Source organism: Helianthus annuus, chromosome 6, assembly GCF_002127325.2.
Source record: "Helianthus annuus cultivar XRQ/B chromosome 6, HanXRQr2.0-SUNRISE, whole genome shotgun sequence".
Taxonomy (NCBI): Eukaryota; Viridiplantae; Streptophyta; class Magnoliopsida; order Asterales; family Asteraceae; genus Helianthus; species Helianthus annuus.
In genome coordinates this window covers 31,035,025-31,050,380 of record NC_035438.2, presented here as the reverse complement: position 1 = coordinate 31,050,380, position 15,356 = coordinate 31,035,025, and the positions used below count along the sequence as shown (strand labels likewise).

The 15,356-nt window shown below is 35.5% G+C and overlaps 1 long non-coding RNA gene across 18 annotated transcripts; it reads left to right on the top strand.

The window, feature by feature from the left end:
- Positions 1–562: 562 nt before the first annotated feature.
- LOC110865133 lies at positions 563–10,322 on the top strand. Of its 18 annotated transcripts, none has more exons than XR_004860418.1 (15): positions 563–974; positions 3,429–3,555; positions 3,726–3,930; positions 4,699–4,805; positions 4,896–4,993; positions 5,594–5,681; positions 6,048–6,148; positions 6,549–6,608; positions 7,668–7,773; positions 7,930–8,015; positions 8,212–8,321; positions 8,463–9,390; positions 9,493–9,710; positions 9,781–9,970; positions 10,087–10,322. It is a non-coding gene; the product is annotated as an uncharacterized LOC110865133 (long non-coding RNA). The 18 variants fall into 18 exon arrangements; XR_004860419.1 differs by lacking the exon at positions 563–974 and adding an exon at positions 4,131–4,192 and having other exon boundaries at positions 3,058–3,555; XR_004860423.1 differs by lacking the exon at positions 563–974 and having other exon boundaries at positions 3,059–3,555; positions 8,460–8,562; positions 8,655–9,390.
- The last annotated feature ends 5,034 nt before the right edge of the window (positions 10,323–15,356 follow it).

Genomic DNA, 15,356 nt, shown 5'->3' with positions numbered 1-15,356 from the left:
TCGTTTCTCAAGTATTAAACTATTTATGATATCCGATTTTTGAAACAGGTCCGGCTATAACAAATTGGTAGAACAGTCGATTCAACTAGCGGTTCAATTAAAAACATTTCTTGTTATAAGAAAACCAGCATTATCATTGGAATTTGTCACTTAAAAAGTAGTTTTTAAGACTATGTTACACAAAAAGTATACATTTCGTGTCTAGTAAAAGTGTCTAACAAGTAATTACAACACACAAAATTGATTCATTAGCAGACCGTAAGAAAAGTTTTGGGTGTAATAGAAAAGGTAACATATATAAAAGGAAAAGGATAAATTACACTTTTCGTCCTTTATGTTTATAGCGGGTTGCAATGGATGACCTTTAACTTCAATAATTACAGTCACAGTCCTTTATTTGCAAAACCCGTTACATTTTACGTCCTTTGACCCTAACCTGGTTAAAAATTTCAGTTAAGTGAGGTTATGTGCAACCCATGTGAGGGCAAAACAGTCATTTAATAAATGAATGTCAAAATTAAAAAAATCTTTAAACCTAAACCATCATCTTCATCATCTCCCCCTGTACACTCAGATCTGATAAAAGATCAAGATCAGGATCAGCCCCTCACATCCACCAAATCTGAGACGGCTGTTTAAAATGTCTGTTGAAAAAAAAAACCTCAAACTCTCTCTCTTAATCAGAACCCAAATCTTATGAACATCAGATCTGGATCTAATCTCTGATACAAAACCCATTTTTACCCAACCCTAAAATCACTACCAACAACACTCCCAATGTCTTCTTCCATACTCTCAAAACCTGCAACTCATTTGGTATGGTGGTCGGATTTTGGAGTCAAAGAGACGAATCAGTCGAAGAATCGAGTGAAAGAGAAGAACTACTCTGAAATAGACAAACAGCCGTCTCAGGTGTCAATCGGCGCATGAACAAGGACGATCTCTTCGACCACTGCCCTAGAACCACCCCCGCTGTAAGCACCTCCCCCTCCACATTTGTAGATCTGCAAAATCGAAGTTTTTATTTTCATTGTCTCCTCTTGATTTGTGTTTATTTTTGTTTTTTTTACAATGGTGGTCGTGGTGAATTCATTCGATGAAGTCGATGGTGGTGGTGAGGGTTGGTGGAAGTTATAGAGATAAAGTTGAGATAGAGAGCTGGTGGGGTGGTGTAGTTGTGTTTGATTCAGATTTCTAGACTATCGATTTGGATTTTTACTTGAAATTTGTAAATAGATTGAAGAATTTGAAATGAACTAGCATTAATTTTGTTCATGAGGTTTTTGTAGATTTGGAGTTTGGGTTTTGCTCACGGACAGTGAGTATATTTTTTGGTGTGTTTCTTTTTTTTAGTGGTCAGATTTGGTGGATGTGAGGGGCTGATCTTGATCTTTTATCAGATCTGAGTGTACAGGGGGAGATGATGAAGATGATGGTTTAGGTTTAAAGATTTTTTTAATTTTTACATTCATTTATTAAATGACTGTTTTGCCCTCACACGGGTTGCAGATAACCTCATTTAACTGAAATTTTTAACCAGGTCAGGGTCAAAGGACGTAAAATGTAACGGGTTTTGCAAATAAAGGACTGTGACTGTAATTATTGAAGTTAAAGGTCATCCATTGCAACCCGCTATAAATATAAAGGACGAAAAGTGTAATTTATCCAAAGGAAAAAAAAAAGCATACATTGTGTCTAAGATTTGGGTGTAATAGTGGGCTTGGGCTGGGTTGGATGTGTTGGCATGCGGGGACCTGGTTATGTGAACCTGCATGCTTACGCTACAAATCCATGCATTTTGCACGCGCAGGTGATAATATTTCCATATGCATGGGCAAAAAGGTAATCTCACATTATTTTACTTTTTTAGTGTTTTACACCCTGCACCTACTCTAACCGTCTAAAATATTATTACTTATAATTATACAACCGCTGGGTTTAGTACTATACCCACACTACCTATAAAATAATATAGTTAATTAATGATGTTTCAAGACAAAATTATTACCGACTAATGTGTATACCTTTTGTGTGGTTAAAGAAAGATGCACATGTAATTAAAATGTTTGGTTGAATTTCATGAAGACAGTGACTAGGCCTCAAAATAAAACTATTAAACCATCTTAGTGGGCGTTCTTTTTTAAAAAATAATGCTCAATCACGCCGCTAAACGCCGCACAACCGTCCCCCATGGCGTGTTTGGGCGTGTTTGATCGATTTTGTTGTTTTGGCGTGTTTAAAATCACGCTGGAGGGGCGAAATTTTGACCAATCACATTTAATCTTTATTTTTTTTTGCCAATAGCTTTTTTGGTTGATTTTTTTATTTTTATTTAATTCTCTACACCCTTTTAACATAATGCCCACATCCTCACTAAACCCATTTTAGAAAAACGGCCAATAATGCTCCTTGCTGACTGTACTGTCACATGCCAGAAAACGCCCAAGGGTAGGGGCATTATTCACCCTTACCACTACGCATGGTCTTAAGTAGTGATAGAAGGGATTCAGAGTGATTCGGAGTATCGGTCACTTAATTTGGAGCATGACCTTTTGCATTACAAGCATCGCTTGTATTCTATAAGACAATTACGTTTATCGGTTTATGGACATTCATTACTCATTAACAAATTAAAGGGTTGAGGTCGATATTAGTTAGCTTATTATGTAATTAGAGTATTACATTTTTGCTATATCCAACTTAATTATGTTTTATTACATGCTTATAAATGTTTTAGTTGACCCGTGAAGGTAAGAAGTTGTTTATTGTAACCAACCTTATTGTGTCTTAATTATGAGCGTTCATAATGTGCATAGCTTTTTAATAAGAGAAGTATATTATATCTACAATCAATTATAGTAATTAACTATGTAAAATATATAGTAATAATAGGTATGTTTATGGTGCAACATTTAAAAGATGTAAAATAGCAATAATAGGTATGTTTATGGTGAAACATTATAAAGAAGTTACAAAATTATATATATATATATATATATGGAACCCATTAAGTCTAACCACCATTCAAATCAATATCCACCATTAGATCATGCTGAGATTAAATCTCAGCCCTGTAAACTCACAAAAATAACTGCTGTGATGGTAGTTCAGAGCAGTTATTTTAAGTTTTCTCAACCGATGGTAATCTCCACCTTTCTCTACCCACGTCTACGGTAACCTCCGTTATTTTTCCTCCCCACGTAGCATCTAACCTTCATATAGCCTTCCTTTTTAGCAGATCTGATATATACATTCCTACAGTGATACAGACGAGCATCCTTCTATAGCAATCTCAAACCTTCGTTCAAGCGATATTTAATCGCAATCTGATAAGCATTATGGTTTCTTATGATTATAAATTTTGTGTTTGTTATCAAAACTGGATGAAATTGTCAAGCACTATTGTAATTTCTTCTACTACCCACCAGATTTGCCCTCAAAATTCTAGCCCTTTTCTCCATTCATCAAATATGTGGCTGATCTCAACACAACAACCACAAATGGCGTTTTCCTGCAGCGGCTTAACCCTCAAGCTTCATGTTCTAGAGCGACCATGTATGTTCTCTTTTATGATTTCCATTCTAAACGCTTTTTTTTTGTTTTGGATTATGTAGTTGTTTTGATTCGTCATTAGTTCACGCACAAAGATTGTGTGAAGAGATGGTGTGATGAGAAAGGAACCACTAATTTGAGTTTTTTTATGTCTTTATATACAAATTGTTAAGATCTTAGAAGGATTGGTTGAGGAAGGTTTCACACTAAATCATTCCCCTCCCCACCGGTCAGTGGTTAAATTGGCGGAGTCGATCTTTATTCTTCATAATTTCCGCTCCCTAGGGTTTGCTTCTCGACGTCTGACCTCTTATCTTCGATTCACCGCCCTCCGCCTCTACTTGGATCGTACTCAACCTTCAACTCCTAAAAATCAAGGTATTTTTATAAATCGATTTCTCTCTAATTTGCATATATGTTTTACTTTCTGTTTAATAGTTTAAGGTGTTTGCTAATTGATGAGATGAAATCTGTTTTATGAATGTGTTTCTGTTCCGGCAATAAAGAACCTGATTCTGACACAATTTCATCAATGTTGCGGTTCTAATAGTTTAAGGTGTTTGCTAATTGCCTAATAGTTTAGCATCTTGGACTGTATTGGAACTGGCAATGGCCTCCTTCAAGAGCTTGCCAAACAGGGGTGTATATTTTTTTTTCCTTTCTTACTCATTTAGTATTACTTTTATTTTGGATATTGATGAAAAAAATACAATTTAGTTGTATGAAGTACATAGTTGACATTTCTAAAGCCATAAATATTTGTTTCCTTGATGCAATAAAAGGGGAAGAGGTTGAAATTGGAAAAGAGTACTGTTTGGTTTCGTGAGTATTTCCCTACTATTCTGTTGTTAAAGTGTAAAGAAGCACAATGTGTTAGTGGTGGCCTCCGGTATTGTGATCTCACACTTGCTTTCACTTGATAAGATAAACTAATATCTTAAATCGTAATACTGTTATGTTCAAGGATTCATGTCTTACGAACTAATATTTTATAACTAAGCATATAAACTGTTGTTACAATATTGGGTGTTGGTTTTTGGCGGGTTGCATGGTTTAAAAGTTTGGATAAAATGTTGGAATATCCTAGAAAGTGCACGCATACATATAGTTTCTTAGTATTGTCTCTGATTAATTTCTATATTGCAGGTTTAAGGGGCTGCCAATGAGGGTGGTAGAGGTCTTTTATTATTACACAAAGCAATTCCATTTATCTCCTTCAATTCGGTCATAATTGGTTCTCGCGATTTGATATGGTTGGGCTATTATGACCATATAAACTTATGTTTATTTATTTTATGGGCATCTATTATGCAAGTTTAATCCTTCAGTGATTGGTTATTCAGGCAATTTATTTCGGCATTGCATTTTTTGATGAGAATTGTAATGAGCGCATTCAAAGGCTCGCTAGCTAGAACGGAGCACATCATAGGAGGTTTCTCTGGTAACAATTACTATAAGGCAACTCTTCTTCTTCTTTTATGTCCGTGCTCTACCTGAAAATGGATGTCATAAGATTTCACTTAAATATTTAATTTAAGTTTTATGAAATCTTAAATATATGCAGATCTGAATGTTTATTTCAGTTTGCTTAACGAATTTTGTTATGTTCAATAATGTTCTGCGAACCAAAAAACCCTTATCTCTTATTCTTTTTCATGAAAACGGGCCAATATGCTATATTTGATTCGCAACGAGTCAAATGTGTATAGTTAAAATAGCTAGCCAAAAGAGCCACGATTTAATTGGTTGAACGCTTTATTAGAGTTGCTCAAAGTATGCTCATGTGTTTACAACCTCGTGAACTTATGTTTTTAAATAAAATGAAAAATTATTTTATAAATATTTTCCATAGATTATGGGTAAAATGGCCACTTGCTTTATGCTATTTTTCCAAGTAAAGTACACACATCTACTAGCCACAGCTAATACAAATGCTTAGATTCTTTCTTGCATCTAGCTTTTGACATGTTAATGTTTAATTGATGAAAAAAGAATTTTGTTTGGTTATCTGAAGTTGAGATTTTTACTATATTATTGTCAGGTTGGAGTTGTACACATTCGTGAAGCCACATTGACAAAGCGACTGATTATGTTTGAAAACATAAAAGTTCTGTTATTTCTCTTTCGGGGTAAGTATGACCGCATGAGACATTATATTTTAAAGTGGACCTCCATGCGGGATGTGTACTAAAATAGTTGTGTGATTATTATAGTTTATTTTAAGTTTGCTTTCTGTTTTTATCTAAAATCTTTACCTAAATTGTCATGGAATCTTCAAGATTTATCTCTATATGAGATGGTTTCTTAAAAAAAAATCTTATCTTTTTTGCTAAACATGCTTAAAATCTGGTGTTAAACAGAAAACACACTTTCGGTGATGAAGGTTGTAAGTTGCTTAGATTATCCTCTTAATTTCTTCGTTAAGTAATCATTTACAAATTACCAGTACTATTTGTTGCTTCCCACTAAATATGCATGTTTGTTTATGCTTGCAGTTTCATTGCTTCGATACCTCAGGAGGTGTTTGGTCATGCTAACTGCTACAACCACTTTTACATCTTTGGGTAAAAGGACAGTTGGGTAACGGGTCAAACGGGTAATTTTCAGTGTATGTTGTATTAGTCAAGTTGAGATAGGAAAATGGCCGGGTGGGTAACGGGTCAAATGGGTAATTTTCAGTGTATGTTGTATTAATCGAGTAGAGATAGGAAGGGTAATTTTCAATGTGTGTTATATTTGTCAAGTAGAGATAGGAAACTGGTCCAGCTGGCTAACCGATCTGTTTGGCTCACCGCTCACTTTTCATCTCCTTACTGCATTGAGTGAGGTCATGATGCTTCCAAAGGATATGCTATTAAATAGTACCATCTAAAAAACGGGTTTTAGCTTTTTTTATAAAACCAAAACTATTTTTTATAGATGGTTATTTTTATTATAGTCGATACGTAGTTTTCTCAATAAGTAATGGTTTCTGGTTCGTTGGGTTGGATATGCAGTGATGATAGATGCGAGCCAATTGAGAAGTTAAGGCAATATATGTTGTATGTTATATTCAGGTATGTTGACATTTTTTTAATATTTCTAATTATTTTATATTCAACAAATGCAAGGACAAGACCCATGAGTTTGTCGGGAATTAAGGCAAACATATTACCTAGTCTGGTATGATTAGTACAGAAAACTTAACTTATATGTCAACTAACATCTAATGGTAAATGGAAAATGAAAATAATTATTATATTTGTGTTATAGGGTGATGTTAGTCTCATTTATGGTGGTCGTCCATGCCAAGGAAGGCTTTTTGTGGAAAGTTTTAAATACGAAGTGTTTTTTGGTTAATTAACTTTATTTTACTATAAAATTTTATTATTACAGTCGATTTTGGTCAAACGTTTACACAAATCGTTCGACGGTATGTTTTCTCTAATAACTTTATTTTACTATGAAGTTTTATTATTGCAGTCGATTTTGGTCAAACGTTTACACAAATTGTTCGTGGTATGTTTTCTCAAAAAAGATTATACGTATGTTTTGCCTACTGTTTACCTTTGCATTAAAATAACACAATTTTAGTGCTCTATCAGTTTTATTTTCTATCGTTTTGTGGTTGTAAATTGTTGACGTTCGTTTTCCTCTTATAAATTAAAGAATGGTGCTTTTGTTTGTAAAGTTGTTTAAATTTGTCGACACTTAATATATGTTAGCTTTGTTTGTTACGCTGTTCAACCCGTCCACCGGACGAGTATTAAACTAGTATATATGGTTCCCATTAAGTGTAACCAACTTTCAAATAAACCTTGACCATTGGATTTGGCTGAGATTAAATCTCAGCCACTTAAACTCACTTTTTAACCACTATAGCGGCAGTTCTTGACGGTTATTGGATGGTTTCTTCGCAAACCCACTCTCCATGATTCTAGGATATCAGTTTCTCCTCCACGTCCATAAAACTCCTGTTTTCAATCACGATTCTAACTCCAGAGAAACCCCTCCATTCCACCAACCACCTGCCCTCTTTTTCCGTTTGAGCCTAGCACCACCCTCTACCACCGAACCAGGTAAGGACATGTCTTCTATATCTTTTAACACCTCCCATTTTCATTTCTGTTTTGCAGGGTCACTGCTACCGATCGTCACTTGCGTTTTGAAATCACCACCGCACCGCCTTCGCTGCAACCCTAGAAGCCCACCAGCCTGTTTTCTCCATTCCACACAACACAGGTATTAAATAACGAGGCTATTATATGATGTATGATCCTGTGCAAGCTTGAGTCTGAATATTATAATTCATTCCGGTGATTTAACCACCCCTGCTACTCACCTTAATTTGTATGTGTTTAATCAACCGAAAGGCTCTAAACATTTGTGGTTTAACAGAGTCAAGGGTTTTGATTTCAAGATGATTAATGTGATGGATGATGTGAATAAATTATGCATCAAGTGGGTTCAAGCAATTCGAAAAGGTGAGTCTTCTGGTCTTGAAATCCTCGGTTGAAATCCATTTTGTCAAAATCAAGTTTGACTATTTGAAGCATATCTAAAGTAATGAGTATTGATATATATTAAATTTCTGATATAGAGAGAGGATGTATTTCTATATTATGCACCTGCATTTAATAATTTCAATCTATTAATTTTTAAGCTAATTTTGTCCAGCAGTTAACAAAAGATGGAGCAAAGCAAAGCTTTTCGTTAATTTCAGTAACTAAGGGTGTTCGAGCAGTGAAAACCAAATTTCATCGGCAACAGAATCACGCATTTCAACAAAGGTTGGTAAGAATATTTGTGTACCAAATTGCTACTCTCCATATTTGTATGTTAGGTTAAACTAAGGTTGGTCATAATCTCGATATCCCTGCCACCAATTAATGAGCAATTCTGATAACATTGATAAAATGTTGTTGCAGCAGACATTTATCGAAATTCAAGTTCCCCGAAATTTATTGTGATTCAGTCATCTCTTCCACTGCAAAGTGCTAATCTCCAGTTGTTAAACCTCATCTCAAACTGGTATTTCTTTTGCCTAACTTATCTCCATTTGGTTTTGATATTTAGTGATAAAATTCTTTCGTTCGGGACGGTTCACCACTCCATAATTGCAGGTCTACTGCTTTTGTTCTTCTCAAATTCTTCCAGCAATGTAATCAGTTCCATTTAATTTATCACCGAAAGGCTTGACACGATATAATTATTAAAAGGAGTAACATTAACCCTGAAATCATAAAGTTAGACTCTTTATTTCTATTGCAGACTAGAAGAATGATTGTTGTGTGGGGAAAAATTGCTAGAGGGGAAGTTAAATGTGGTTGTTATACCTAATACTCTTTGTCTTGCAGGTGAATTTTTGTGTACTTTGACTTTTAAGAGTCAAAGAATTATTACTAGAAGCACAATATACGACTTTGATTTTAAAAACCAGAATTGGATAGTAAGGAGAATAGTGTTACGGCGCGATTCTTTTGCTTGGAGTGGTAATAGTCAGATAATAAAATATTCAACCGTCAATGACCCAATGGTATATTTGAATTTAGTTCGGTCTTCAAGTTACAAATATCATTTTGAAATAAATCTATAAGTAGAAATATATTGTTCTTATTTGATTTTGTTGTTGTGCAGGTATTTTTTTATAATGGTTAATAACTAGTGGGTTATATATAATTGATGTTTTTTAATTTATACATATGTATATGGAAGCAGATGTTGAGATCTTTATGTTGTATGTGTATTACCAGGGAGCTTATTAAGGATCCTATCTACTATGCTATTACAATCGCTCTATGTTGTGCAATCTACTCAAGAATGTCCCTGGTTGCCATTGTCGGAATTTGCTATCTTCGTGTAGGAAACAGTAATCCTATTCATTAGTTTTTTTTTCTCAACATTATGTTCCCTTTTTTAAAAGCTATTTTTGTCCTTACTCTTACTACGTACAACATACAGGTATTGCTGACATTATTGAGACGTTGTTGGTTTGGAAAGAAGGTGTATTGTTTGCTAGCTCAATTGCCATGGCTACAACTGGTGTCACCGTATCTATCCATTGTTCATTTTGTCATCTCCTACTTCAAAAAAAAAAGATTTTTTACAGGTTTATAAATGATCATAGTGAATGATTGGTTCGATTTGGCTGATGAGGTGGACTTTGGTTAGACGTATAGGTACATGTACTACTTTGGTTTTCAGCTTGGTGGTTACTACATGTGTCCTATTAAGGGTGGTTGCCTACAGGTCACTGGCAGAGTTAAAAGGGGCGCATGGGGTTAATTTTTGCTGGAGATGGATGGGGAACCTTACGGATCAGGAAGAGACGCAGGAGGTAAACCATGTAAGGAATATAACTGAAAATTACACCATTTCACACAACAACGATAGATAGACTTGGACGGGAGACCCAACGGGTTGTTTTTCGATAAGTTTGGTGAGATAAAAGTAATTGGTTGAGCATAATCATTTATTATTTGATGCACCTAAAAATGATATAGGGTTGATGCTTGTATAGTATCATGTCTAAATTTATCTTTGAAATAATTACAGGTGCTTAAATTTTTCCACTTTGGCTGTACATCTGAAGACAAACAATCTAGCACAAGATTGATGCTGAAAGATGCAGTTAATTCTGTTATTCTTCCGGTCATGGACGATTTAATTAATGCAATATATTCTATGGCGAAAGCTCATGCTCACGTTTAGTAAAATCTTTACTCTTTTTACTGTGATATAACACCACAATTTACTTTTGTTATATAATATTTATATGTTTGAACTTGCAACTCATTTTCTTATGTTATATGTAACCAGCCTCACCTACAACTTTGGGGAAAGAAATGGTAATATTTAAGGTTTAAAAGAACATAATCAGGCCTTGAGGCATTTTCCTTTGCCTCATTTGATGAGTTATAATTAGTTTTTGTGGTTTGAAAAGAAGAAAAAGAAAAGTTAGATGGTTGTAACTTTTCAAAATGGAGATGGAAAAGAAGAAAAGGAGAAGCAATTCCAAACACCCTCAAAATACATTATCTTTGTTTGTTATGTTGTTAGCGTAACCGGTCCACCGGACGGGTATTAAACTAGTTATTATGGGTAAACTTAGCCTTAGCTAAATAATTGTTAGACATCTGACGGGGTGCTATTTAATTAAGATGTAAGTATGGGTTATGAATTTGTAATTACTATTTTCCTTACCCTAACACCTACTTCTCTTTTTAGGGTTACGGCAATGATGCATCCCACCACCCTTGTCTTCTTTTTCCTAACATAAAATAAAATTTCACTTTTATTTACATATTTTAAATTATCTTGAGTAATTTTTATTGACAACAAAAATTATTAAGATAGATTCGTGAGTCTCCAATCTCCGTTCTTTGAGAAATGCATATGAGAGTTTAGTCTATAAGTTTAAGATCATGCAAAGCTAAGAAACCACAAACATGTCCCGGAAACCTAACACGACATCAATATATGAGACCAATTTAACGATCTAGCCAACATATATCATTGGTAGAACATGTAAGACTATGTGTTTTGGCTGAAGCCTGGATTTATCCTCTAATATTGTGACACATGACGCTAACTAGACGCCTACTCATCAACTTGCCCACTCGCGCCTGTTGTGGAAACTTCACCAATAGCACCCCAAAACACCCTAAACAAGCCCACTCGCGCCAACTACCATGCTCGCTTTGGCTCGCTCGCGCCCCCAATCGCGTGACACCGTTGTGGTGTTCGTGAGCAAGGTTGGCAGCCGCATGGCTAGCGCCACCCGGTCGCTTGACCACAACGGCCAGGCTAAGCTACCAGAGAAATATGGCCTCGTGAGTCTTGTTACTAGATGGTTTTAGAGTAAAGACTTAAAGTTTCTTTCTATCACCCCAACAATGAATTGGACCAGCTGCCCTACACACATACAGTGATCACATGTTGGAACACACATTTTGAACTTTCTTGCCGTATGCATGTTATTTTTTAATGGCGAGAATAAGTTTATAAAAAGAAAGGCATACCAATAAGAATGTGGTATCCCAAGAGTACAAAACAATTACAAAGGAAAAGATACAAATTGCAAATTACTCTAAAGAAGTATTTTTGCCCCTATATATTTCATCTATAAGTGTAGGTGTGGAAATCTGGTGTGGAGGCCATTAGGCCAATCCACGCCCAAAAACCACCTCGTGCTTGGCGTTTTTCACGGTGTTGTGTGTGGGGCAGGGGATTCTTCACCGGTGTGGGGATAATTTGGTTGGTGATGTGGTGCGAGTTGATTGGTGGTTTGTGGTAGGAAGTTTGTGATTAGTTAGTTTTTTTAAACACTAGATGGGGCCCTTTTCACGCCCAACACCACCCCGTGCTTTTTTTACCACACCCTCTTACTTACGTGACTGTCACATGGCGTTTAATGTCCTCTTTTCATGCCCCTTCACACCAAATGGTCTAAGAAGGAGTTCGACTAGACTTGATCAAACATTGGATACATGATACAATTTGTTATTATACAAATTATGTAAAACAAAGACAAATTAAGAACATGTAATTAAAACTTGATCCCTAGATCGACCTCTACATATCCCGACCATTAAACCAGTAGCACAACTTCACATTGTTTTGTTTCTTCATAATTTTATCACTCTCATGCCTTGAGAAAAGTAAACACAATAAACTTTGAAGTTAGGTTTATCTTTATCATAATAAAACAATCCCTTTCATAGTTTCATTTGTCTTATAATGTATGTGTTTAGAGTTAAGTCGATCGTGATCATTCTGACTTTACATATGTTAAAGTTTCTTTTAACCTGGCTAACTTTTGAATGTAATCATGTTATTTCTATGCCGACGATTATTGGTATTAATGATTTATAATTATTATATTACTTTTAATATATATAAGTTTGACTGAGCACTTAGCATGCATGCTGACATTCAAATGTGTCCCCTTGTGTTTACGGTTGACCAAAGGAAAAGATTGTGTTAATCCATCTAAAAGGCGACATATTGAAAACAAAATCAACAACAGTGACATTTTATGTCGCAATTGGGTTTACACCTTCCTTTTAAGTTAATTTTACGTGTTTCTTGCACTTTTTTGTTGTTAAGTGTGAAATCAGTGCTTTTTTATCTTACTAATTTTTCAAGGGAAACATAACTTATATACACTAATACCCATATTTGCAATGAAATATTCATAAAGTAAATAGTAATAAAAAATGATAAATAGCTGAGAAATAATAAGTGAAGATAATTTCTATTAATTACTTATTTATTATTAAGGGGCTGTTTGGCAACATCTGAATGGTTAAGTACTGAACCAGTAAGAGGTCTGAACCATTAAGATTTAAGAGCTTGTATAATGCTTAACCGTTCAGAGGCAAATGTCTGACTAATTCAGATTAGAGGTCTTAACCATTCAGATTCTGTATAAATCTTAACCATTTAGAAGCAAATGTCTGAACCATTCAGACATCTGCTCATGAAACAAACAGTCTGAACCATTAAGTGCTGAACCAGTAAGAGGTCTGAACCATTAAGAGCTTCATTAAGAGGTAAACAAACAGCCCCTAAGTATAACTAAGGCTTGCAGAAAAATAAACGGAAAAATCTTAAAAAAACGTTACAAAAATCATCGGTTATCATACCCAAAGTGGCCGAAATGAACAATGCACACATCAGACTCCTTGACCCATGTGTTGGACCACTCCGAGAACTATATTTTGTATCGGTGACTATATTTCTTTGAAAATTTTGTGTAGTCAATAAATCTAGAAAATCAAAATCACTCTATAGAATTGGTTGGGTTCGGTTAACTTTGGTTAATTTGAGTATTGATTAATCGGTTTTCAGTCAATTTAGTTTTTGGTTGATTCGGTTCGGTTTCGTCTGTTTTCAGTTAAAGTTTCAGTCATTGTCCAATTAAATGACTAAAGAAACTCATGAACTACTGAAATCCATGATTGACACGTCAAATTAGAATCAATCAAATGATGAAATTCGGCAAATTTTGTAAAACACGAAAACCTATATGTTACTGTAGGTCCCTCTCGGAGGATGACGAACCTAAACCTTGTTATACAAACCCACTAACGAGTGCGGAATCCAAGCTAGCAAGCAAAATGGGATGAAGCAAGTAGAAAGACAAACACACAAGGTTCACCGATTAACACCACTGTATTAATACGTATGAAGGTTCCGGTTACAAGCACAATGTTCACAAATATGTATTGCAAACTCTCACTATGTGTGTGTGTGTTTCGGACAGAATGCTCTCAACTATCTATCTCTCTATGTGCATCTGTCTTCTAACATACACTGCATGGGTATATATACCCAGCAAAGGTTGTCTTGGCCGAAGGATCCGATAGATGGTCGAAGGATCATCTATCGATGACAAACCTGTCGAAGGATCAGCATTCATCTCGAAGGATGACATGTCGAGCATCCATCGAAGGTTCATCTTTCGAGGAGATCGAAGGATCCACATCATCCTTCGATCTCTTATCCTTCGAGATAGACAACCAGTTTACTAACTGTTGGCCAAGTCAAACCAGGAGGACGGTTGACTTGGTCAACTTACAGGACTGACAAGGACATCGTTTACATCGTGACCGAATACAGACAAAGTACAGACACAAGTGCACCAACAAACTCCCCCTTGGCTGTAGCTTTGTCTCGATCTTCGATGGTTGCAGATTTGTCTCGATCTTGATCGTCTTTGATCTTCATGTCTTCAAGACTCTGATGTCCTTTCAAGTCTTCAATGTCGGAGGATCTTCAAAGTCTTCACATCTTGAAAGCAGAAAGTGTATCAACAAACTACCCGTATCATGTAGGAAGTGTGTTGACAAACTCCCCCTTAACATAAGCTCCCCCTTGAGTTATGCTCGTGAAAAACTTGATCTTTATGAAGTTAGATCCTTGTGGTGTTGATGATGGCCAGCGGCAACTCGATCATCTTCATCTTTGAGCGCCTTGACGTCGTGTCTTCATTCCGAAGCTTGTCTTCGACCATGTTCTCCTAGCCTTTAGAATCTGCACATGCAAGAAATCTAAACGCGTAATGAGAACAACTGCTTGGAATATAGTTAGCATAAACAAATGACACACGAATGACCATGTCACAATCAAACACCGTCCGACAGTTTGAAAGTTTAATAAATTTGTCAATTTTAGTCTTTAACTTTCAAAACATGCAAATTTCGACCGTTTATGAAGATTTAGTCAATTCGGTTTTCGTTCAGGTTTCAGGTAACGAAGACTCGAGCTCCAACATCGTACGATCGAAAATAAAGTAGAAAGAAAATCTTTTTGGCTTTTATAAAGTTTATATTAAAACTCACCTAAAATCTTTTTGGTATTTTTGGAATTAAAAGGCAACAATTTTAATATCCTTTGAGTGTTATCAAACGACATCACCGCTAATGTCGTGCTGATATGCACCAAACGACGAAACTGTTTAAAAGAAAACAATGAACGTTAAGCAGTAAATAAATATATACAGACATTCTTTTTGCGAGTTTCGAGGGTAAGAGAATCATATCAGTGTACGGTCATGTCAAAACACTCTTGTTGTTCAGTTAGTTAACATTAAGATAAGCATCCTATAACAATTATCGGTATTGTTATCCACTTAAGCTCAACTTATCAGATGTAATCATGGCGAGGGGATACGTTAAGGTATGATTTATACTTACCGACCGGTGTTCATCCACATCACGACACATTCCCGTATCAAGGTATGCACGAGGGTTCATCTTACCGGTGGGTATACCGATTATCATCTGTTTGACCGTATATGATGTGAGATTCTCACTTATTTG